This window comes from Schistocerca gregaria, chromosome 9 (assembly GCF_023897955.1).
Source record: "Schistocerca gregaria isolate iqSchGreg1 chromosome 9, iqSchGreg1.2, whole genome shotgun sequence".
Taxonomy (NCBI): domain Eukaryota; kingdom Metazoa; phylum Arthropoda; class Insecta; order Orthoptera; family Acrididae; genus Schistocerca; species Schistocerca gregaria.
The window spans coordinates 131,977,421-131,997,585 of NC_064928.1; the positions used below are offsets into that span (position 1 = coordinate 131,977,421).

Genomic DNA, 20,165 nt, shown 5'->3' on the forward strand with positions numbered 1-20,165 from the left:
CTTTTTAGCATACAATCACATATTTTCACTTGTCACGCAATATGCAAGATTGGGTCAATGAGGCAGGGTAGGGAGCCAGATAGTTTTATGATTTTTTTCTTTGGGAGAGAACATAATCAATGGTAGATGAGCGCAAGACTATATTTTTCTGCAGGTGTATTTGGCACCATATGGAAGAAGTTTGTATGTTTAATGCTACATTATAGGTTTCCATAATTATGAAGCATTGCACTGACTGAAGAGGGTGCTTAACTGGCGAGAAGACACATTTCAATGACTTAAGCGAATTTGCAAATGTCATTTCATTGTGGTTGCAAGGTGTCTAATCCCTTAGGCCAAGTTTTCATCTGCGAACAGTCATCAGTCTTTGCACAAGAAACGAGAAGAATTACATACAAGAGCGAAATACAAGACACACCCTATTGCTTAGGAATGTGAAGTTTATTAAGTTGTTAGTTTGCTTGGTGTCCAATATTAGCCAGCAGTCGTAAAGTAAAAAAATGGAATCCGAAATTGTAGTGGGGGTAGCTGTGTTTACTAGATGAGGTAGTACGACTTTTGTCAGTGTGGGGCTAAGAGAAGCGAGCGCGCAGAAGCGCCCCTGTCGGCCAGTGGGAGAACTACTGTGCAGTTTACAGCGCCAAGATGGCGGAAGGTAGCTAGGCAAGGAAGGATTAGACAGAAGGAGCGAAAAACAACCAGTTAGCGTCTGGGAACTGTGTGTTTCATATGTTTTCGAGTGTATTTCTGTATTTGTGTGCAGCAGGCGACTTGTGCAGTGTTGGCAGATACTGATAGATAAGAAGTGATATGAGTACCCGTAGGTGCTTGCGTCAGGCGTCAGGTATAAATAGTAGCTCCAGGTGCAAGGTTGTTTACCTTTGCGCAGTGGCAATATCGTAACCAATGAAGTGTAACTGAGGTGCGATTATTGCTAGTTGAAAACTTTTACCAATACCCCGCCATAGAGATGTGAAATACCACCTCTGTGGCAATTTTTAGTAGCTCCTAAGGGGGTGTAAGTCTAATGAAAACAATGTTTGAAGGTGTGTTTGTCTGTAAACACGGTGTGCAGCTGTGTAACAGTTTGGCTGATGGTTGTGAGGGACTGTGCGCACCAGTTAGGCTGTGTTCGCTCAGGGATTGTATACAGTGTTTGGAAGCTAGTGGAAAACATCCTCGAATTGGGTAAGCTGTTGTGCTAGTGTGAATCCCTACACCATTTGTGGACCATTGAAGTGCTGTTCTGTCTAGAGGGATGCAAGTGGTACTCAAGTGCAATGTTTACTGATGTATGTTGTGTTTGGCTATTCTCTGCCAGAAATTATTGAAGGAGACTAGGGCAGTACACCGAGTGTTGATGAAAGTGTGGGAGGTTATCTTGGTTATATAGCAGCGCCCGCATTGTACTTTTGTTGTTTTGTGTTGTGATGGTCATTAGATACATGTTTGTCTTTTATGAATATGGATGTGTGTACAGCTTGATAATTACCACTGATCTCTATGGATTGCTGTTGATAGCAGTAGGAAATGAATTTGTTTACACATTTAAGGTGGCTGATGTGTATGGGCAGTCACATAGATGACAGTCTTGCCTGATGTGTGGTACACCTCACAAGTGTAACTGTAATGTCATGCAAGAGTTTGGTTCACTTTGAGAATACATACATTTCCTGTTCCTGTAGTGTGCAGAGCAGATGGACTGACAGAAGAGTTAGTGCTAGTAGGTGGTTGGATAGCAGCAAATGCAGTCTGTGGTGTTGAGTGAGGTATTGTGATTGCATATGTAGCATACTTGTTTCAGTAACAGGTAGAGCCTGTTTCTCATGCAGTGCAGAATTGGTCCACTCAAGGCATGGTGTTTTCATTTCCATCAGTGAAATTAGTGTGTGTGTCATAGTATTCCTTGGACTGTGGATTTGCTGTGCATGTGTGACAGAGGCTTCAGTGTAATAGTTGGTGCTTAATGATGGTCCGTTTTGCCATGAGAATGTATGTTACACCATGTGGCGTACTGAAAAGAAACGTCTCTCGTTGGCTTGTGGGGTAGGATTAGTAACCGTGTCACTGAATATAAACCAATGAAAGCATTAAAAAATGCAGTGGTATAATAGACATTGGTGAGAATTCTAGCAGAAGGCATACATTTTTTCTGGTCAAGGGCAGTTTGCTTCTGATGGCACCTTTTCTCTTTGCATCTCACCATTTGTGGGTGTGACTGTTCCCTGTATGTAAGGTGGGCAGAATTAGCTGCCCACTATATTACAAGGTGGGTGCCATAGAAAAATGTCTCGTATTGTTTGTATCTGTTATCGGTGGTTGGCACTGAAGATTCCTTTTTAGCATACAATCACATATTTTCACTTGTCACGCAATATGCAAGATTGGGTCAATGAGGCAGGGTAGGGAGCCAGATAGTTTTATGATTTTTTTCTTTGGGAGAGAACATAATCAATGGTAGATGAGCGCAAGACTATATTTTTCTGCAGGTGTATTTGGCACCATATGGAAGAAGTTTGTATGTTTAATGCTACATTATAGGTTTCCATAATTATGAAGCATTGCACTGACTGAAGAGGGTGCTTAACTGGCGAGAAGACACATTTCAATGACTTAAGCGAATTTGCAAATGTCATTTCATTGTGGTTGCAAGGTGTCTAATCCCTTAGGCCAAGTTTTCATCTGCGAACAGTCATCAGTCTTTGCACAAGAAACGAGAAGAATTACATACAAGAGCGAAATACACGACACACCCTATTGCTTAGGAATGTGAAGTTTATTAAGTTGTTAGTTTGCTTGGTGTCCAATATTAGCCAGCAGTCGTAAAGTAAAAAAATGGAATCCGAAATTGTAGTGGGGGTAGCTGTGTTTACTAGATGAGGTAGTACGACTTTTGTCAGTGTGGGGCTACGAGAAGCGAGCGCGCAGAAGCGCCCCTGTCGGCCAGTGGGAGAACTACTGTGCAGTTTACAGCGCCAAGATGGCGGAAGGTAGCTAGGCAAGGAAGGATTAGACAGAAGGAGCGAAAAACAACCAGTTAGCGTCTGGGAACTGTGTGTTTCATATGTTTTCGAGTGTATTTCTGTATTTGTGTGCAGCAGGCGACTTGTGCAGTGTTGGCAGATACTGATAGATAAGAAGTGATATGAGTACCCTTAGGTGCTTGCGTCAGGCGTCAGGTATAAATAGTAGCTCCAGGTGCAAGGTTGTTTACCTTTGCGCAGTGGCAATATCGTAACCAATGAAGTGTAACTGAGGTGCGATTATTGCTAGTTGAAAACTTTTACCAATACCCCGCCATAGAGATGTGAAATACCACCTCTGTGGCAATTTTTAGTAGCTCCTAAGGGGGTGTAAGTCTAATGAAAACAATGTTTGAAGGTGTGTTTGTCTGTAAACACGGTGTGCAGCTGTGTAACAGTTTGGCTGATGGTTGTGAGGGACTGTGCGCACCAGTTAGGCTGTGTTCGCTCAGGGATTGTATACAGTGTTTGGAAGCTAGTGGAAGACATCCTCGAATTGGGTAAGCTGTTGTGCTAGTGTGAATCCCTACACCATTTGTGGACCATTGAAGTGCTGTTCTGTCTAGAGGGATGCAAGTGGTACTCAAGTGCAATGTTTACTGATGTATGTTGTGTTTGGCTATTCTCTGCCAGAAATTATTGAAGGAGACTAGGGCAGTACACCGAGTGTTGATGAAAGTGTGGGAGGTTATCTTGGTTATATAGCAGCGCCCGCATTGTACTTTTGTTGTTTTGTGTTGTGATGGTCATTAGATACATGTTTGTCTTTTATGAATATGGATGTGTGTACAGCTTGATAATTACCACTGATCTCTATGGATTGCTGTTGATAGCAGTAGGAAATGAATTTGTTTACACATTTAAGGTGGCTGATGTGTATGGGCAGTCACATAGATGACAATCTTGCCTGATGTGTGGTACACCTCACAAGTGTAACTGTAATGTCATGCAAGAGTTTGGTTCACTTTGAGAATACATACATTTCCTGTTCCTGTAGTGTGCAGAGCAGATGGACTGACAGAAGAGTTAGTGCTAGTAGGTGGTTGGATAGCAGCAAATGCAGTCTGTGGTGTTGAGTGAGGTATTGTGATTGCATATGTAGCATACTTGTTTCAGTAACAGGTAGAGCATGTTTCTCATGCAGTGCAGAATTGGTCCACTCAAGGCATGGTGTTTTCATTTCCATCAGTGAAATTAGTGTGTGTGTCATAGTATTCCTTGGACTGTGGATTTGCTGTGCATGTGCGACAGAGGCTTCAGTGTAATAGTTGGTGCTTAATGATGGTCCGTTTTGCCATGAGAATGTATGTTACACCATGTGGTTTACTGAAAAGAAAGGTCTCTCGTTGGCTTGTGGGGTAGGATTAGTAACTGTGTCACTGAATATAAACCAATGAAAGCATTAAAAAATGCAGTGGTATAATAGACATTGGTGAGAATTCTAGCAGAAGGCATACATTTTTTCTGATCAAGGGCAGTTTGCTTCTGATGGCACCTTTTCTCTTTGCATCTCACCATTTGTGGGTGTGACTGTTCCCTGTATGTAAGGTGGGCAGAATTAGCTGCCCACTATATTACAAGGTGGGTGCCATAGAAAAATGTCTCGTATTGTTTGTATCTGTTATCGGTGGTTGGCACTGAAGATTCCTTTTTAGCATACAATCACATATTTTCACTTGTCACGCAATATGCAAGATTGGGTCAATGAGGCAGGGTAGGGAGCCAGATAGTTTTTTATGATTTTTTTTCTTTGGGAGAGAACATAATCAATGGTAGATGAGCGCAAGACTATATTTTTCTGCAGGTGTATTTGGCACCATATGGAAGAAGTTTGTATGTTTAATGCTACATTATAGGTTTCCATAATTATGAAGCATTGCACTGACTGAAGAGGGTGCTTAACTGGCGAGAAGACACATTTCAATGACTTAAGCGAATTTGCAAATGTCATTTCATTGTGGTTGCAAGGTGTCTAATCCCTTAGGCCAAGTTTTCATCTGCGAACAGTCATCAGTCTTTGCACAAGAAACGAGAAGAATTACATACAAGAGCGAAATACAAGACACACCCTATTGCTTAGGAATGTGAAGTTTATTAAGTTGTTAGTTTGCTTGGTGTCCAATATTAGCCAGCAGTCGTAAAGTAAAAAAATGGAATCCGAAATTGTAGTGGGGGTAGCTGTGTTTACTAGATGAGGTAGTACGACTTTTGTCAGTGTGGGGCTAAGAGAAGCGAGCGCGCAGAAGCGCCCCTGTCGGCCAGTGGGAGAACTACTGTGCAGTTTACAGCGCCAAGATGGCGGAAGGTAGCTAGGCAAGGAAGGATTAGACAGAAGGAGCGAAAAACAACCAGTTAGCGTCTGGGAACTGTGTGTTTCATATGTTTTCGAGTGTATTTCTGTATTTGTGTGCAGCAGGCGACTTGTGCAGTGTTGGCAGATACTGATAGATAAGAAGTGATATGAGTACCCTTAGGTGCTTGCGTCAGGCGTCAGGTATAAATAGTAGCTCCAGGTGCAAGGTTGTTTACCTTTGCGCAGTGGCAATATTGTAACCAATGAAGTGTAACTGAGGTGCGATTATTGCTAGTTGAAAACTTTTACCAATACCCCGCCATAGAGATGTGAAATACCACCTCTGTGGCAATTTTTAGTAGCTCCTAAGGGGGTGTAAGTCTAATGAAAACAATGTTTGAAGGTGTGTTTGTCTGTAAACACGGTGTGCAGCTGTGTAACAGTTTGGCTGATGGTTGTGAGGGACTGTGCGCACCAGTTAGGCTGTGTTCGCTCAGGGATTGTATACAGTGTTTGGAAGCTAGTGGAAAACATCCTCGAATTGGGTAAGCTGTTGTGCTAGTGTGAATCCCTACACCATTTGTGGACCATTGAAGTGCTGTTCTGTCTAGAGGGATGCAAGTGGTACTCAAGTGCAATGTTTACTGATGTATGTTGTGTTTGGCTATTCTCTGCCAGAAATTATTGAAGGAGACTAGGGCAGTACACCGAGTGTTGATGAAAGTGTGGGAGGTTATCTTGGTTATATAGCAGCGCCCGCATTGTACTTTTGTTGTTTTGTGTTGTGATGGTCATTAGATACATGTTTGTCTTTTATGAATATGGATGTGTGTACAGCTTGATAATTACCACTGATCTCTATGGATTGCTGTTGATAGCAGTAGGAAATGAATTTGTTTACACATTTAAGGTGGCTGATGTGTATGGGCAGTCACATAGATGACAGTCTTGCCTGATGTGTGGTACACCTCACAAGTGTAACTGTAATGTCATGCAAGAGTTTGGTTCACTTTGAGAATACATACATTTCCTGTTCCTGTAGTGTGCAGAGCAGATGGACTGACAGAAGAGTTAGTGCTAGTAGGTGGTTGGATAGCAGCAAATGTAGTCTGTGGTGTTGAGTGAGGTATTGTGATTGCATATGTAGCATACTTGTTTCAGTAACAGGTAGAACATGTTTCTCATGCAGTGCAGAATTGGTCCACTCAAGGCATGGTGTTTTCATTTCCATCAGTGAAATTAGTGTGTGTGTCATAGTATTCCTTGGACTGTGGATTTGCTGTGCATGTGTGACAGAGGCTTCAGTGTAATAGTTGGTGCTTAATGATGGTCCGTTTTGCCATGAGAATGTATGTTACACCATGTGGTTTACTGAAAAGAAAGGTCTCTCGTTGGCTTGTGGGGTAGGATTAGTAACTGTGTCACTGAATATAAACCAATGAAAGCATTAAAAAATGCAGTGGTATAATAGACATTGGTGAGAATTCTAGCGGAAGGCATACATTTTTTCTGGTCAAGGGCAGTTTGCTTCTGATGGCACCTTTTCTCTTTGCATCTCACCATTTGTGGGTGTGACTGTTCCCTGTATGTAAGGTGGGCAGAATTAGCTGCCCACTATATTACAAGGTGGGTGCCATAGAAAAATGTCTCGTATTGTTTGTATCTGTTATCGGTGGTTGGCACTGAAGATTCCTTTTTAGCATACAATCACATATTTTCACTTGTCACGCAATATGCAAGATTGGGTCAATGAGGCAGGGTAGGGAGCCAGATAGTTTTTTATGATTTTTTTTCTTTGGGAGAGAACATAATCAATGGTAGATGAGCGCAAGACTATATTTTTCTGCAGGTGTATTTGGCACCATATGGAAGAAGTTTGTATGTTTAATGCTACATTATAGGTTTCCATAATTATGAAGCATTGCACTGACTGAAGAGGGTGCTTAACTGGCGAGAAGACACATTTCAATGACTTAAGCGAATTTGCAAATGTCATTTCATTGTGGTTGCAAGGTGTCTAATCCCTTAGGCCAAGTTTTCATCTGCGAACAGTCATCAGTCTTTGCACAAGAAACGAGAAGAATTACATACAAGAGCGAAATACAAGACACACCCTATTGCTTAGGAATGTGAAGTTTATTAAGTTGTTAGTTTGCTTGGTGTCCAATATTAGCCAGCAGTCGTAAAGTAAAAAAATGGAATCCGAAATTGTAGTGGGGGTAGCTGTGTTTACTAGATGAGGTAGTACGACTTTTGTCAGTGTGGGGCTAAGAGAAGCGAGCGCGCAGAAGCGCCCCTGTCGGCCAGTGGGAGAACTACTGTGCAGTTTACAGCGCCAAGATGGCGGAAGGTAGCTAGGCAAGGAAGGATTAGACAGAAGGAGCGAAAAACAACCAGTTAGCGTCTGGGAACTGTGTGTTTCATATGTTTTCGAGTGTATTTCTGTATTTGTGTGCAGCAGGCGACTTGTGCAGTGTTGGCAGATACTGATAGATAAGAAGTGATATGAGTACCCGTAGGTGCTTGCGTCAGGCGTCAGGTATAAATAGTAGCTCCAGGTGCAAGGTTGTTTACCTTTGCGCAGTGGCAATATTGTAACCAATGAAGTGTAACTGAGGTGCGATTATTGCTAGTTGAAAACTTTTACCAATACCCCGCCATAGAGATGTGAAATACCACCTCTGTGGCAATTTTTAGTAGCTCCTAAGGGGGTGTAAGTCTAATGAAAACAATGTTTGAAGGTGTGTTTGTCTGTAAACACGGTGTGCAGCTGTGTAAGAGTTTGGCTGATGGTTGTGAGGGACTGTGCGCACCAGTTAGGCTGTGTTCGCTCAGGGATTGTATACAGTGTTTGGAAGCTAGTGGAAAACATCCTCGAATTGGGTAAGCTGTTGTGCTAGTGTGAATCCCTACACCATTTGTGGACCATTGAAGTGCTGTTCTGTCTAGAGGGATGCAAGTGGTACTCAAGTGCAATGTTTACTGATGTATGTTGTGTTTGGCTATTCTCTGCCAGAAATTATTGAAGGAGACTAGGGCAGTACACCGAGTGTTGATGAAAGTGTGGGAGGTTATCTTGGTTATATAGCAGCGCCCGCATTGTACTTTTGTTGTTTTGTGTTGTGATGGTCATTAGATACATGTTTGTCTTTTATGAATATGGATGTGTGTACAGCTTGATAATTACCACTGATCTCTATGGATTGCTGTTGATAGCAGTAGGAAATGAATTTGTTTACACATTTAAGGTGGCTGATGTGTATGGGCAGTCACATAGATGACAATCTTGCCTGATGTGTGGTACACCTCACAAGTGTAACTGTAATGTCATGCAAGAGTTTGGTTCACTTTGAGAATACATACATTTCCTGTTCCTGTAGTGTGCAGAGCAGATGGACTGACAGAAGAGTTAGTGCTAGTAGGTGGTTGGATAGCAGCAAATGCAGTCTGTGGTGTTGAGTGAGGTATTGTGATTGCATATGTAGCATACTTGTTTCAGTAACAGGTAGAGCATGTTTCTCATGCAGTGCAGAATTGGTCCACTCAAGGCATGGTGTTTTCATTTCCATCAGTGAAATTAGTGTGTGTGTCATAGTATTCCTTGGACTGTGGATTTGCTGTGCATGTGCGACAGAGGCTTCAGTGTAATAGTTGGTGCTTAATGATGGTCCGTTTTGCCATGAGAATGTATGTTACACCATGTGGTTTACTGAAAAGAAAGGTCTCTCGTTGGCTTGTGGGGTAGGATTAGTAACTGTGTCACTGAATATAAACCAATGAAAGCATTAAAAAATGCAGTGGTATAATAGACATTGGTGAGAATTCTAGCAGAAGGCATACATTTTTTCTGATCAAGGGCAGTTTGCTTCTGATGGCACCTTTTCTCTTTGCATCTCACCATTTGTGGGTGTGACTGTTCCCTGTATGTAAGGTGGGCAGAATTAGCTGCCCACTATATTACAAGGTGGGTGCCATAGAAAAATGTCTCGTATTGTTTGTATCTGTTATCGGTGGTTGGCACTGAAGATTCCTTTTTAGCATACAATCACATATTTTCACTTGTCACGCAATATGCAAGATTGGGTCAATGAGGCAGGGTAGGGAGCCAGATAGTTTTTTATGATTTTTTTTCTTTGGGAGAGAACATAATCAATGGTAGATGAGCGCAAGACTATATTTTTCTGCAGGTGTATTTGGCACCATATGGAAGAAGTTTGTATGTTTAATGCTACATTATAGGTTTCCATAATTATGAAGCATTGCACTGACTGAAGAGGGTGCTTAACTGGCGAGAAGACACATTTCAATGACTTAAGCGAATTTGCAAATGTCATTTCATTGTGGTTGCAAGGTGTCTAATCCCTTAGGCCAAGTTTTCATCTGCGAACAGTCATCAGTCTTTGCACAAGAAACGAGAAGAATTACATACAAGAGCGAAATACAAGACACACCCTATTGCTTAGGAATGTGAAGTTTATTAAGTTGTTAGTTTGCTTGGTGTCCAATATTAGCCAGCAGTCGTAAAGTAAAAAAATGGAATCCGAAATTGTAGTGGGGGTAGCTGTGTTTACTAGATGAGGTAGTACGACTTTTGTCAGTGTGGGGCTAAGAGAAGCGAGCGCGCAGAAGCGCCCCTGTCGGCCAGTGGGAGAACTACTGTGCAGTTTACAGCGCCAAGATGGCGGAAGGTAGCTAGGCAAGGAAGGATTAGACAGAAGGAGCGAAAAACAACCAGTTAGCGTCTGGGAACTGTGTGTTTCATATGTTTTCGAGTGTATTTCTGTATTTGTGTGCAGCAGGCGACTTGTGCAGTGTTGGCAGATACTGATAGATAAGAAGTGATATGAGTACCCGTAGGTGCTTGCGTCAGGCGTCAGGTATAAATAGTAGCTCCAGGTGCAAGGTTGTTTACCTTTGCGCAGTGGCAATATCGTAACCAATGAAGTGTAACTGAGGTGCGATTATTGCTAGTTGAAAACTTTTACCAATACCCCGCCATAGAGATGTGAAATACCACCTCTGTGGCAATTTTTAGTAGCTCCTAAGGGGGTGTAAGTCTAATGAAAACAATGTTTGAAGGTGTGTTTGTCTGTAAACACGGTGTGCAGCTGTGTAAGAGTTTGGCTGATGGTTGTGAGGGACTGTGCGCACCAGTTAGGCTGTGTTCGCTCAGGGATTGTATACAGTGTTTGGAAGCTAGTGGAAGACATCCTCGAATTGGGTAAGCTGTTGTGCTAGTGTGAATCCCTACACCATTTGTGGACCATTGAAGTGCTGTTCTGTCTAGAGGGATGCAAGTGGTACTCAAGTGCAATGTTTACTGATGTATGTTGTGTTTGGCTATTCTCTGCCAGAAATTATTGAAGGAGACTAGGGCAGTACACCGAGTGTTGATGAAAGTGTGGGAGGTTATCTTGGTTATATAGCAGCGCCCGCATTGTACTTTTGTTGTTTTGTGTTGTGATGGTCATTAGATACATGTTTGTCTTTTATGAATATGGATGTGTGTACAGCTTGATAATTACCACTGATCTCTATGGATTGCTGTTGATAGCAGTAGGAAATGAATTTGTTTACACATTTAAGGTGGCTGATGTGTATGGGCAGTCACATAGATGACAATCTTGCCTGATGTGTGGTACACCTCACAAGTGTAACTGTAATGTCATGCAAGAGTTTGGTTCACTTTGAGAATACATACATTTCCTGTTCCTGTAGTGTGCAGAGCAGATGGACTGACAGAAGAGTTAGTGCTAGTAGGTGGTTGGATAGCAGCAAATGCAGTCTGTGGTGTTGAGTGAGGTATTGTGATTGCATATGTAGCATACTTGTTTCAGTAACAGGTAGAGCATGTTTCTCATGCAGTGCAGAATTGGTCCACTCAAGGCATGGTGTTTTCATTTCCATCAGTGAAATTAGTGTGTGTGTCATAGTATTCCTTGGACTGTGGATTTGCTGTGCATGTGCGACAGAGGCTTCAGTGTAATAGTTGGTGCTTAATGATGGTCCGTTTTGCCATGAGAATGTATGTTACACCATGTGGTTTACTGAAAAGAAAGGTCTCTCGTTGGCTTGTGGGGTAGGATTAGTAACTGTGTCACTGAATATAAACCAATGAAAGCATTAAAAAATGCAGTGGTATAATAGACATTGGTGAGAATTCTAGCAGAAGGCATACATTTTTTCTGATCAAGGGCAGTTTGCTTCTGATGGCACCTTTTCTCTTTGCATCTCACCATTTGTGGGTGTGACTGTTCCCTGTATGTAAGGTGGGCAGAATTAGCTGCCCACTATATTACAAGGTGGGTGCCATAGAAAAATGTCTCGTATTGTTTGTATCTGTTATCGGTGGTTGGCACTGAAGATTCCTTTTTAGCATACAATCACATATTTTCACTTGTCACGCAATATGCAAGATTGGGTCAATGAGGCAGGGTAGGGAGCCAGATAGTTTTTTATGATTTTTTTCTTTGGGAGAGAACATAATCAATGGTAGATGAGCGCAAGACTATATTTTTCTGCAGGTGTATTTGGCACCATATGGAAGAAGTTTGTATGTTTAATGCTACATTATAGGTTTCCATAATTATGAAGCATTGCACTGACTGAAGAGGGTGCTTAACTGGCGAGAAGACACATTTCAATGACTTAAGCGAATTTGCAAATGTCATTTCATTGTGGTTGCAAGGTGTCTAATCCCTTAGGCCAAGTTTTCATCTGCGAACAGTCATCAGTCTTTGCACAAGAAACGAGAAGAATTACATACAAGAGCGAAATACAAGACACACCCTATTGCTTAGGAATGTGAAGTTTATTAAGTTGTTAGTTTGCTTGGTGTCCAATATTAGCCAGCAGTCGTAAAGTAAAAAAATGGAATCCGAAATTGTAGTGGGGGTAGCTGTGTTTACTAGATGAGGTAGTACGACTTTTGTCAGTGTGGGGCTAAGAGAAGCGAGCGCGCAGAAGCGCCCCTGTCGGCCAGTGGGAGAACTACTGTGCAGTTTACAGCGCCAAGATGGCGGAAGGTAGCTAGGCAAGGAAGGATTAGACAGAAGGAGCGAAAAACAACCAGTTAGCGTCTGGGAACTGTGTGTTTCATATGTTTTCGAGTGTATTTCTGTATTTGTGTGCAGCAGGCGACTTGTGCAGTGTTGGCAGATACTGATAGATAAGAAGTGATATGAGTACCCGTAGGTGCTTGCGTCAGGCGTCAGGTATAAATAGTAGCTCCAGGTGCAAGGTTGTTTACCTTTGCGCAGTGGCAATATTGTAACCAATGAAGTGTAACTGAGGTGCGATTATTGCTAGTTGATAACTTTTACCAATACCCCGCCATAGAGATGTGAAATACCACCTCTGTGGCAATTTTTAGTAGCTCCTAAGGGGGTGTAAGTCTAATGAAAACAATGTTTGAAGGTGTGTTTGTCTGTAAACACGGTGTGCAGCTGTGTAACAGTTTGGCTGATGGTTGTGAGGGACTGTGCGCACCAGTTAGGCTGTGTTCGCTCAGGGATTGTATACAGTGTTTGGAAGCTAGTGGAAAACATCCTCGAATTGGGTAAGCTGTTGTGCTAGTGTGAATCCCTACACCATTTGTGGACCATTGAAGTGCTGTTCTGTCTAGAGGGATGCAAGTGGTACTCAAGTGCAATGTTTACTGATGTATGTTGTGTTTGGCTATTCTCTGCCAGAAATTATTGAAGGAGACTAGGGCAGTACACCGAGTGTTGATGAAAGTGTGGGAGGTTATCTTGGTTATATAGCAGCGCCCGCATTGTACTTTTGTTGTTTTGTGTTGTGATGGTCATTAGATACATGTTTGTCTTTTATGAATATGGATGTGTGTACAGCTTGATAATTACCACTGATCTCTATGGATTGCTGTTGATAGCAGTAGGAAATGAATTTGTTTACACATTTAAGGTGGCTGATGTGTATGGGCAGTCACATAGATGACAATCTTGCCTGATGTGTGGTACACCTCACAAGTGTAACTGTAATGTCATGCAAGAGTTTGGTTCACTTTGAGAATACATACATTTCCTGTTCCTGTAGTGTGCAGAGCAGATGGACTGACAGAAGAGTTAGTGCTAGTAGGTGGTTGGATAGCAGCAAATGCAGTCTGTGGTGTTGAGTGAGGTATTGTGATTGCATATGTAGCATACTTGTTTCAGTAACAGGTAGAGCATGTTTCTCATGCAGTGCAGAATTGGTCCACTCAAGGCATGGTGTTTTCATTTCCATCAGTGAAATTAGTGTGTGTGTCATAGTATTCCTTGGACTGTGGATTTGCTGTGCATGTGCGACAGAGGCTTCAGTGTAATAGTTGGTGCTTAATGATGGTCCGTTTTGCCATGAGAATGTATGTTACACCATGTGGTTTACTGAAAAGAAAGGTCTCTCGTTGGCTTGTGGGGTAGGATTAGTAACTGTGTCACTGAATATAAACCAATGAAAGCATTAAAAAATGCAGTGGTATAATAGACATTGGTGAGAATTCTAGCAGAAGGCATACATTTTTTCTGGTCAAGGGCAGTTTGCTTCTGATGGCACCTTTTCTCTTTGCATCTCACCATTTGTGGGTGTGACTGTTCCCTGTATGTAAGGTGGGCAGAATTAGCTGCCCACTATATTACAAGGTGGGTGCCATAGAAAAATGTCTCGTATTGTTTGTATCTGTTATCGGTGGTTGGCACTGAAGATTCCTTTTTAGCATACAATCACATATTTTCACTTGTCACGCAATATGCAAGATTGGGTCAATGAGGCAGGGTAGGGAGCCAGATAGTTTTTTATGATTTTTTTTCTTTGGGAGAGAACATAATCAATGGTAGATGAGCGCAAGACTATATTTTTCTGCAGGTGTATTTGGCACCATATGGAAGAAGTTTGTATGTTTAATGCTACATTATAGGTTTCCATAATTATGAAGCATTGCACTGACTGAAGAGGGTGCTTAACTGGCGAGAAGACACATTTCAATGACTTAAGCGAATTTGCAAATGTCATTTCATTGTGGTTGCAAGGTGTCTAATCCCTTAGGCCAAGTTTTCATCTGCGAACAGTCATCAGTCTTTGCACAAGAAACGAGAAGAATTACATACAAGAGCGAAATACAAGACACACCCTATTGCTTAGGAATGTGAAGTTTATTAAGTTGTTAGTTTGCTTGGTGTCCAATATTAGCCAGCAGTCGTAAAGTAAAAAAATGGAATCCGAAATTGTAGTGGGGGTAGCTGTGTTTACTAGATGAGGTAGTACGACTTTTGTCAGTGTGGGGCTAAGAGAAGCGAGCGCGCAGAAGCGCCCCTGTCGGCCAGTGGGAGAACTACTGTGCAGTTTACAGCGCCAAGATGGCGGAAGGTAGCTAGGCAAGGAAGGATTAGACAGAAGGAGCGAAAAACAACCAGTTAGCGTCTGGGAACTGTGTGTTTCATATGTTTTCGAGTGTATTTCTGTATTTGTGTGCAGCAGGCGACTTGTGCAGTGTTGGCAGATACTGATAGATAAGAAGTGATATGAGTACCCGTAGGTGCTTGCGTCAGGCGTCAGGTATAAATAGTAGCTCCAGGTGCAAGGTTGTTTACCTTTGCGCAGTGGCAATATCGTAACCAATGTAGTGTAACTGAGGTGCGATTATTGCTAGTTGAAAACTTTTACCAATACCCCGCCATAGAGATGTGAAATACCACCTCTGTGGCAATTTTTAGTAGCTCCTAAGGGGGTGTAAGTCTAATGAAAACAATGTTTGAAGGTGTGTTTGTCTGTAAACACGGTGTGCAGCTGTGTAACAGTTTGGCTGATGGTTGTGAGGGACTGTGCGCACCAGTTAGGCTGTGTTCGCTCAGGGATTGTATACAGTGTTTGGAAGCTAGTGGAAAACATCCTCGAATTGGGTAAGCTGTTGTGCTAGTGTGAATCCCTACACCATTTGTGGACCATTGAAGTGCTGTTCTGTCTAGAGGGATGCAAGTGGTACTCAAGTGCAATGTTTACTGATGTATGTTGTGTTTGGCTATTCTCTGCCAGAAATTATTGAAGGAGACTAGGGCAGTACACCGAGTGTTGATGAAAGTGTGGGAGGTTATCTTGGTTATATAGCAGCGCCCGCATTGTACTTTTGTTGTTTTGTGTTGTGATGGTCATTAGATACATGTTTGTCTTTTATGAATATGGATGTGTGTACAGCTTGATAATTACCACTGATCTCTATGGATTGCTGTTGATAGCAGTAGGAAATGAATTTGTTTACACATTTAAGGTGGCTGATGTGTATGGGCAGTCACATAGATGACAGTCTTGCCTGATGTGTGGTACACCTCACAAGTGTAACTGTAATGTCATGCAAGAGTTTGGTTCACTTTGAGAATACATACATTTCCTGTTCCTGTAGTGTGCAGAGCAGATGGACTGACAGAAGAGTTAGTGCTAGTAGGTGGTTGGATAGCAGCAAATGCAGTCTGTGGTGTTGAGTGAGGTATTGTGATTGCATATGTAGCATACTTGTTTCAGTAACAGGTAGAGCCTGTTTCTCATGCAGTGCAGAATTGGTCCACTCAAGGCATGGTGTTTTCATTTCCATCAGTGAAATTAGTGTGTGTGTCATAGTATTCCTTGGACTGTGGATTTGCTGTGCATGTGCGACAGAGGCTTCAGTGTAATAGTTGGTGCTTAATGATGGTCCGTTTTGCCATGAGAATGTATGTTACACCATGTGGCGTACTGAAAAGAAAGGTCTCTCGTTGGCTTGTGGGGTAGGATTAGTAACCGTGTCACTGAATATAAACCAATGAAAGCATTAAAAAATGCAGTGGTATAATAGACATTGGTGAGAATTCTAGCAGAAGGCATACATTTTTTCTGGTCAAGGGCAGTTTGCTTCTGATGGCACCTTTTCTCTTTGCATCTCACCATTTGTGGGTGTGACTGTTCCCTGTATGTAAGGTGGGCAGAATTAGCTGCCCACTATATTACAAGGTGGGTGCCATAGAAAAATGTCTCGTATTGTTTGTATCTGTTATCGGTGGTTGGCACTGAAGATTCCTTTTTAGCATACAATCACATATTTTCACTTGTCACGCAATATGCAAGATTGGGTCAATGAGGCAGGGTAGGGAGCCAGATAGTTTTATGATTTTTTTCTTTGGGAGAGAACATAATCAATGGTAGATGAGCGCAAGACTATATTTTTCTGCAGGTGTATTTGGCACCATATGGAAGAAGTTTGTATGTTTAATGCTACATTATAGGTTTCCATAATTATGAAGCATTGCACTGACTGAAGAGGGTGCTTAACTGGCGAGAAGACACATTTCAATGACTTAAGCGAATTTGCAAATGTCATTTCATTGTGGTTGCAAGGTGTCTAATCCCTTAGGCCAAGTTTTCATCTGCGAACAGTCATCAGTCTTTGCACAAGAAACGAGAAGAATTACATACAAGAGCGAAATACAAGACACACCCTATTGCTTAGGAATGTGAAGTTTATTAAGTTGTTAGTTTGCTTGGTGTCCAATATTAGCCAGCAGTCGTAAAGTAAAAAAATGGAATCCGAAATTGTAGTGGGGGTAGCTGTGTTTACTAGATGAGGTAGTACGACTTTTGTCAGTGTGGGGCTAAGAGAAGCGAGCGCGCAGAAGCGCCCCTGTCGGCCAGTGGGAGAACTACTGTGCAGTTTACAGCGCCAAGATGGCGGAAGGTAGCTAGGCAAGGAAGGATTAGACAGAAGGAGCGAAAAACAACCAGTTAGCGTCTGGGAACTGTGTGTTTCATATGTTTTCGAGTGTATTTCTGTATTTGTGTGCAGCAGGCGACTTGTGCAGTGTTGGCAGATACTGATAGATAAGAAGTGATATGAGTACCCGTAGGTGCTTGCGTCAGGCGTCAGGTATAAATAGTAGCTCCAGGTGCAAGGTTGTTTACCTTTGCGCAGTGGCAATATTGTAACCAATGAAGTGTAACTGAGGTGCGATTATTGCTAGTTGAAAACTTTTACCAATACCCCGCCATAGAGATGTGAAATACCACCTCTGTGGCAATTTTTAGTAGCTCCTAAGGGGGTGTAAGTCTAATGAAAACAATGTTTGAAGGTGTGTTTGTCTGTAAACACGGTGTGCAGCTGTGTAAGAGTTTGGCTGATGGTTGTGAGGGACTGTGCGCACCAGTTAGGCTGTGTTCGCTCAGGGATTGTATACAGTGTTTGGAAGCTAGTGGAAAACATCCTCGAATTGGGTAAGCTGTTGTGCTAGTGTGAATCCCTACACCATTTGTGGACCATTGAAGTGCTGTTCTGTCTAGAGGGATGCAAGTGGTACTCAAGTGCAATGTTTACTGATGTATGTTGTGTTTGGCTATTCTCTGCCAGAAATTATTGAAGGAGACTAGGGCAGTACACCGAGTGTTGATGAAAGTGTGGGAGGTTATCTTGGTTATATAGCAGCGCCCGCATTGTACTTTTGTTGTTTTGTGTTGTGATGGTCATTAGATACATGTTTGTCTTTTATGAATATGGATGTGTGTACAGCTTGATAATTACCACTGATCTCTATGGATTGCTGTTGATAGCAGTAGGAAATGAATTTGTTTACACATTTAAGGTGGCTGATGTGTATGGGCAGTCACATAGATGACAATCTTGCCTGATGTGTGGTACACCTCACAAGTGTAACTGTAATGTCATGCAAGAGTTTGGTTCACTTTGAGAATACATACATTTCCTGTTCCTGTAGTGTGCAGAGCAGATGGACTGACAGAAGAGTTAGTGCTAGTAGGTGGTTGGATAGCAGCAAATGCAGTCTGTGGTGTTGAGTGAGGTATTGTGATTGCATATGTAGCATACTTGTTTCAGTAACAGGTAGAGCATGTTTCTCATGCAGTGCAGAATTGGTCCACTCAAGGCATGGTGTTTTCATTTCCATCAGTGAAATTAGTGTGTGTGTCATAGTATTCCTTGGACTGTGGATTTGCTGTGCATGTGCGACAGAGGCTTCAGTGTAATAGTTGGTGCTTAATGATGGTCCGTTTTGCCATGAGAATGTATGTTACACCATGTGGTTTACTGAAAAGAAAGGTCTCTCGTTGGCTTGTGGGGTAGGATTAGTAACTGTGTCACTGAATATAAACCAATGAAAGCATTAAAAAATGCAGTGGTATAATAGACATTGGTGAGAATTCTAGCAGAAGGCATACATTTTTTCTGGTCAAGGGCAGTTTGCTTCTGATGGCACCTTTTCTCTTTGCATCTCACCATTTGTGGGTGTGACTGTTCCCTGTATGTAAGGTGGGCAGAATTAGCTGCCCACTATATTACAAGGTGGGTGCCATAGAAAAATGTCTCGTATTGTTTGTATCTGTTATCGGTGGTTGGCACTGAAGATTCCTTTTTAGCATACAATCACATATTTTCACTTGTCACGCAATATGCAAGATTGGGTCAATGAGGCAGGGTAGGGAGCCAGATAGTTTTTTATGATTTTTTTTCTTTGGGAGAGAACATAATCAATGGTAGATGAGCGCAAGACTATATTTTTCTGCAGGTGTATTTGGCACCATATGGAAGAAGTTTGTATGTTTAATGCTACATTATAGGTTTCCATAATTATGAAGCATTGCACTGACTGAAGAGGGTGCTTAACTGGCGAGAAGACACATTTCAATGACTTAAGCGAATTTGCAAATGTCATTTCATTGTGGTTGCAAGGTGTCTAATCCCTTAGGCCAAGTTTTCATCTGCGATTTTTTTTTTTTTTTTTTTTTTTTTTTCCTTTATTGTGATTTTAATACCTGTGACAAACAGGTAGGCCGGCAGCGGACCAAGTATGCCGCTCTTCGGCCTCAGAGTATACACAGAACAGAGATGAGTGAGATATAAAAACAATCAAGACGGCGGGGTACAAACAGTAGACAAAACAGAGTTAAAACGGAGTCGGTCACGTGCGTAGCACAATGGATAAAAGCGGAGAAACACGGTGCACAAACGCAGATGGCAGATGGCCACACGTGAACCAGCGGAGCACAAACGACGAAACACAAACACACTGCAGGAGAGTCGAGGCACAAACACATGCGATGGTCTTCGGCGTAGGACGATGAAAGTAACTGATGGAAGACAGCAGAGTCGTGGCCTGCCAAGGGGAAAAGGTGTGGGGAAGAGGAGAGAGAGGGGGAGGGGAAGATGCCAGTGGAGGAGAGGGATGGAGGAGAAGGGGGAGGGTAGGGGGAGTGGAAGCCCAAGGAGAAAGGGGAGGGGAGGGAGGGAGAGAAGGGAGAGAGGGTGCCCACAGGAAAAGGAGAGGAGAGGGAAGGTAAGGCTCAAAGTTGGTAGGAGGGGTAGATGGAGGGGAGGAGGGCATCATCAGGGAGGGGGAGTTGACGGAAGCCACCGAGGGAGAGGGTGTGGAGGGTGTAAAGATGGAGAGCAGGTGGGATATAGGAATGCAGGCGCGGCAGCGGGTTGGGGTGGGAGAGGATGGGAGAGACAAGAGGGTGTGGAGGATCAAGCTTGCGGGAGGTGTAGAGGATCCGTAACCGTTCGAGGAAAAGGAGGAGGTGCGGGAAGGGAATCAGGTCATAGAGGATCCGCGTGGGGGAAGGGAGACGGATGCGATAGGCGAGGCGGAGCGCATGGCGTTCTAGGATCTGAATGGACTTGTAGAAGGTAGGAGGGGCAGAGATCCAGGCGGGATGAGCATAGCAAAGGATAGGACGGATGAGGGACTTGTAGGTGTAGAGGATGGTGGAAGGGTCCAGACCCCATGTACGGCCAGAAAGGAGCTTAAGGAGGCGGAGGCGGGAGCGTGCCTTGGCTTGGATCGTCCGGAGATGTGGGTTCCAGGAGAGGCGACGGTCGA

The 20,165-nt window shown here is 42.8% G+C and overlaps 1 protein-coding gene and 8 non-coding genes across 10 annotated transcripts in view; all 9 read left to right on the forward strand.

Moving 5' to 3' along the window:
* The window catches only part of LOC126291900 (uncharacterized), a 388,268-nt gene that overhangs the window by 165,900 nt on the left and 202,203 nt on the right, over positions 1-20,165 (forward strand). The window lies entirely within an intron of this gene.
* LOC126292450 (U4 spliceosomal RNA) lies at positions 878-1,017 on the forward strand. Its single transcript, XR_007552185.1, has one exon. It is a non-coding gene; the product is annotated as a U4 spliceosomal RNA (small nuclear RNA).
* LOC126292451 (U4 spliceosomal RNA) lies at positions 3,213-3,352 on the forward strand. Its single transcript, XR_007552186.1, has one exon. It is a non-coding gene; the product is annotated as a U4 spliceosomal RNA (small nuclear RNA).
* Positions 5,551-5,690, forward strand: LOC126292479 (U4 spliceosomal RNA). Its single transcript, XR_007552213.1, has one exon. It is a non-coding gene; the product is annotated as a U4 spliceosomal RNA (small nuclear RNA).
* LOC126292480 (U4 spliceosomal RNA) lies at positions 7,889-8,028 on the forward strand. The gene has a single exon (XR_007552214.1). It is a non-coding gene; the product is annotated as a U4 spliceosomal RNA (small nuclear RNA).
* Positions 10,227-10,366, forward strand: LOC126292452 (U4 spliceosomal RNA). Its single transcript, XR_007552187.1, has one exon. It is a non-coding gene; the product is annotated as a U4 spliceosomal RNA (small nuclear RNA).
* On the forward strand, positions 12,564-12,703 carry LOC126292485 (U4 spliceosomal RNA). The gene has a single exon (XR_007552220.1). It is a non-coding gene; the product is annotated as a U4 spliceosomal RNA (small nuclear RNA).
* LOC126292484 (U4 spliceosomal RNA) lies at positions 14,902-15,041 on the forward strand. Its single transcript, XR_007552219.1, has one exon. It is a non-coding gene; the product is annotated as a U4 spliceosomal RNA (small nuclear RNA).
* LOC126292481 (U4 spliceosomal RNA) lies at positions 17,237-17,376 on the forward strand. The gene has a single exon (XR_007552216.1). It is a non-coding gene; the product is annotated as a U4 spliceosomal RNA (small nuclear RNA).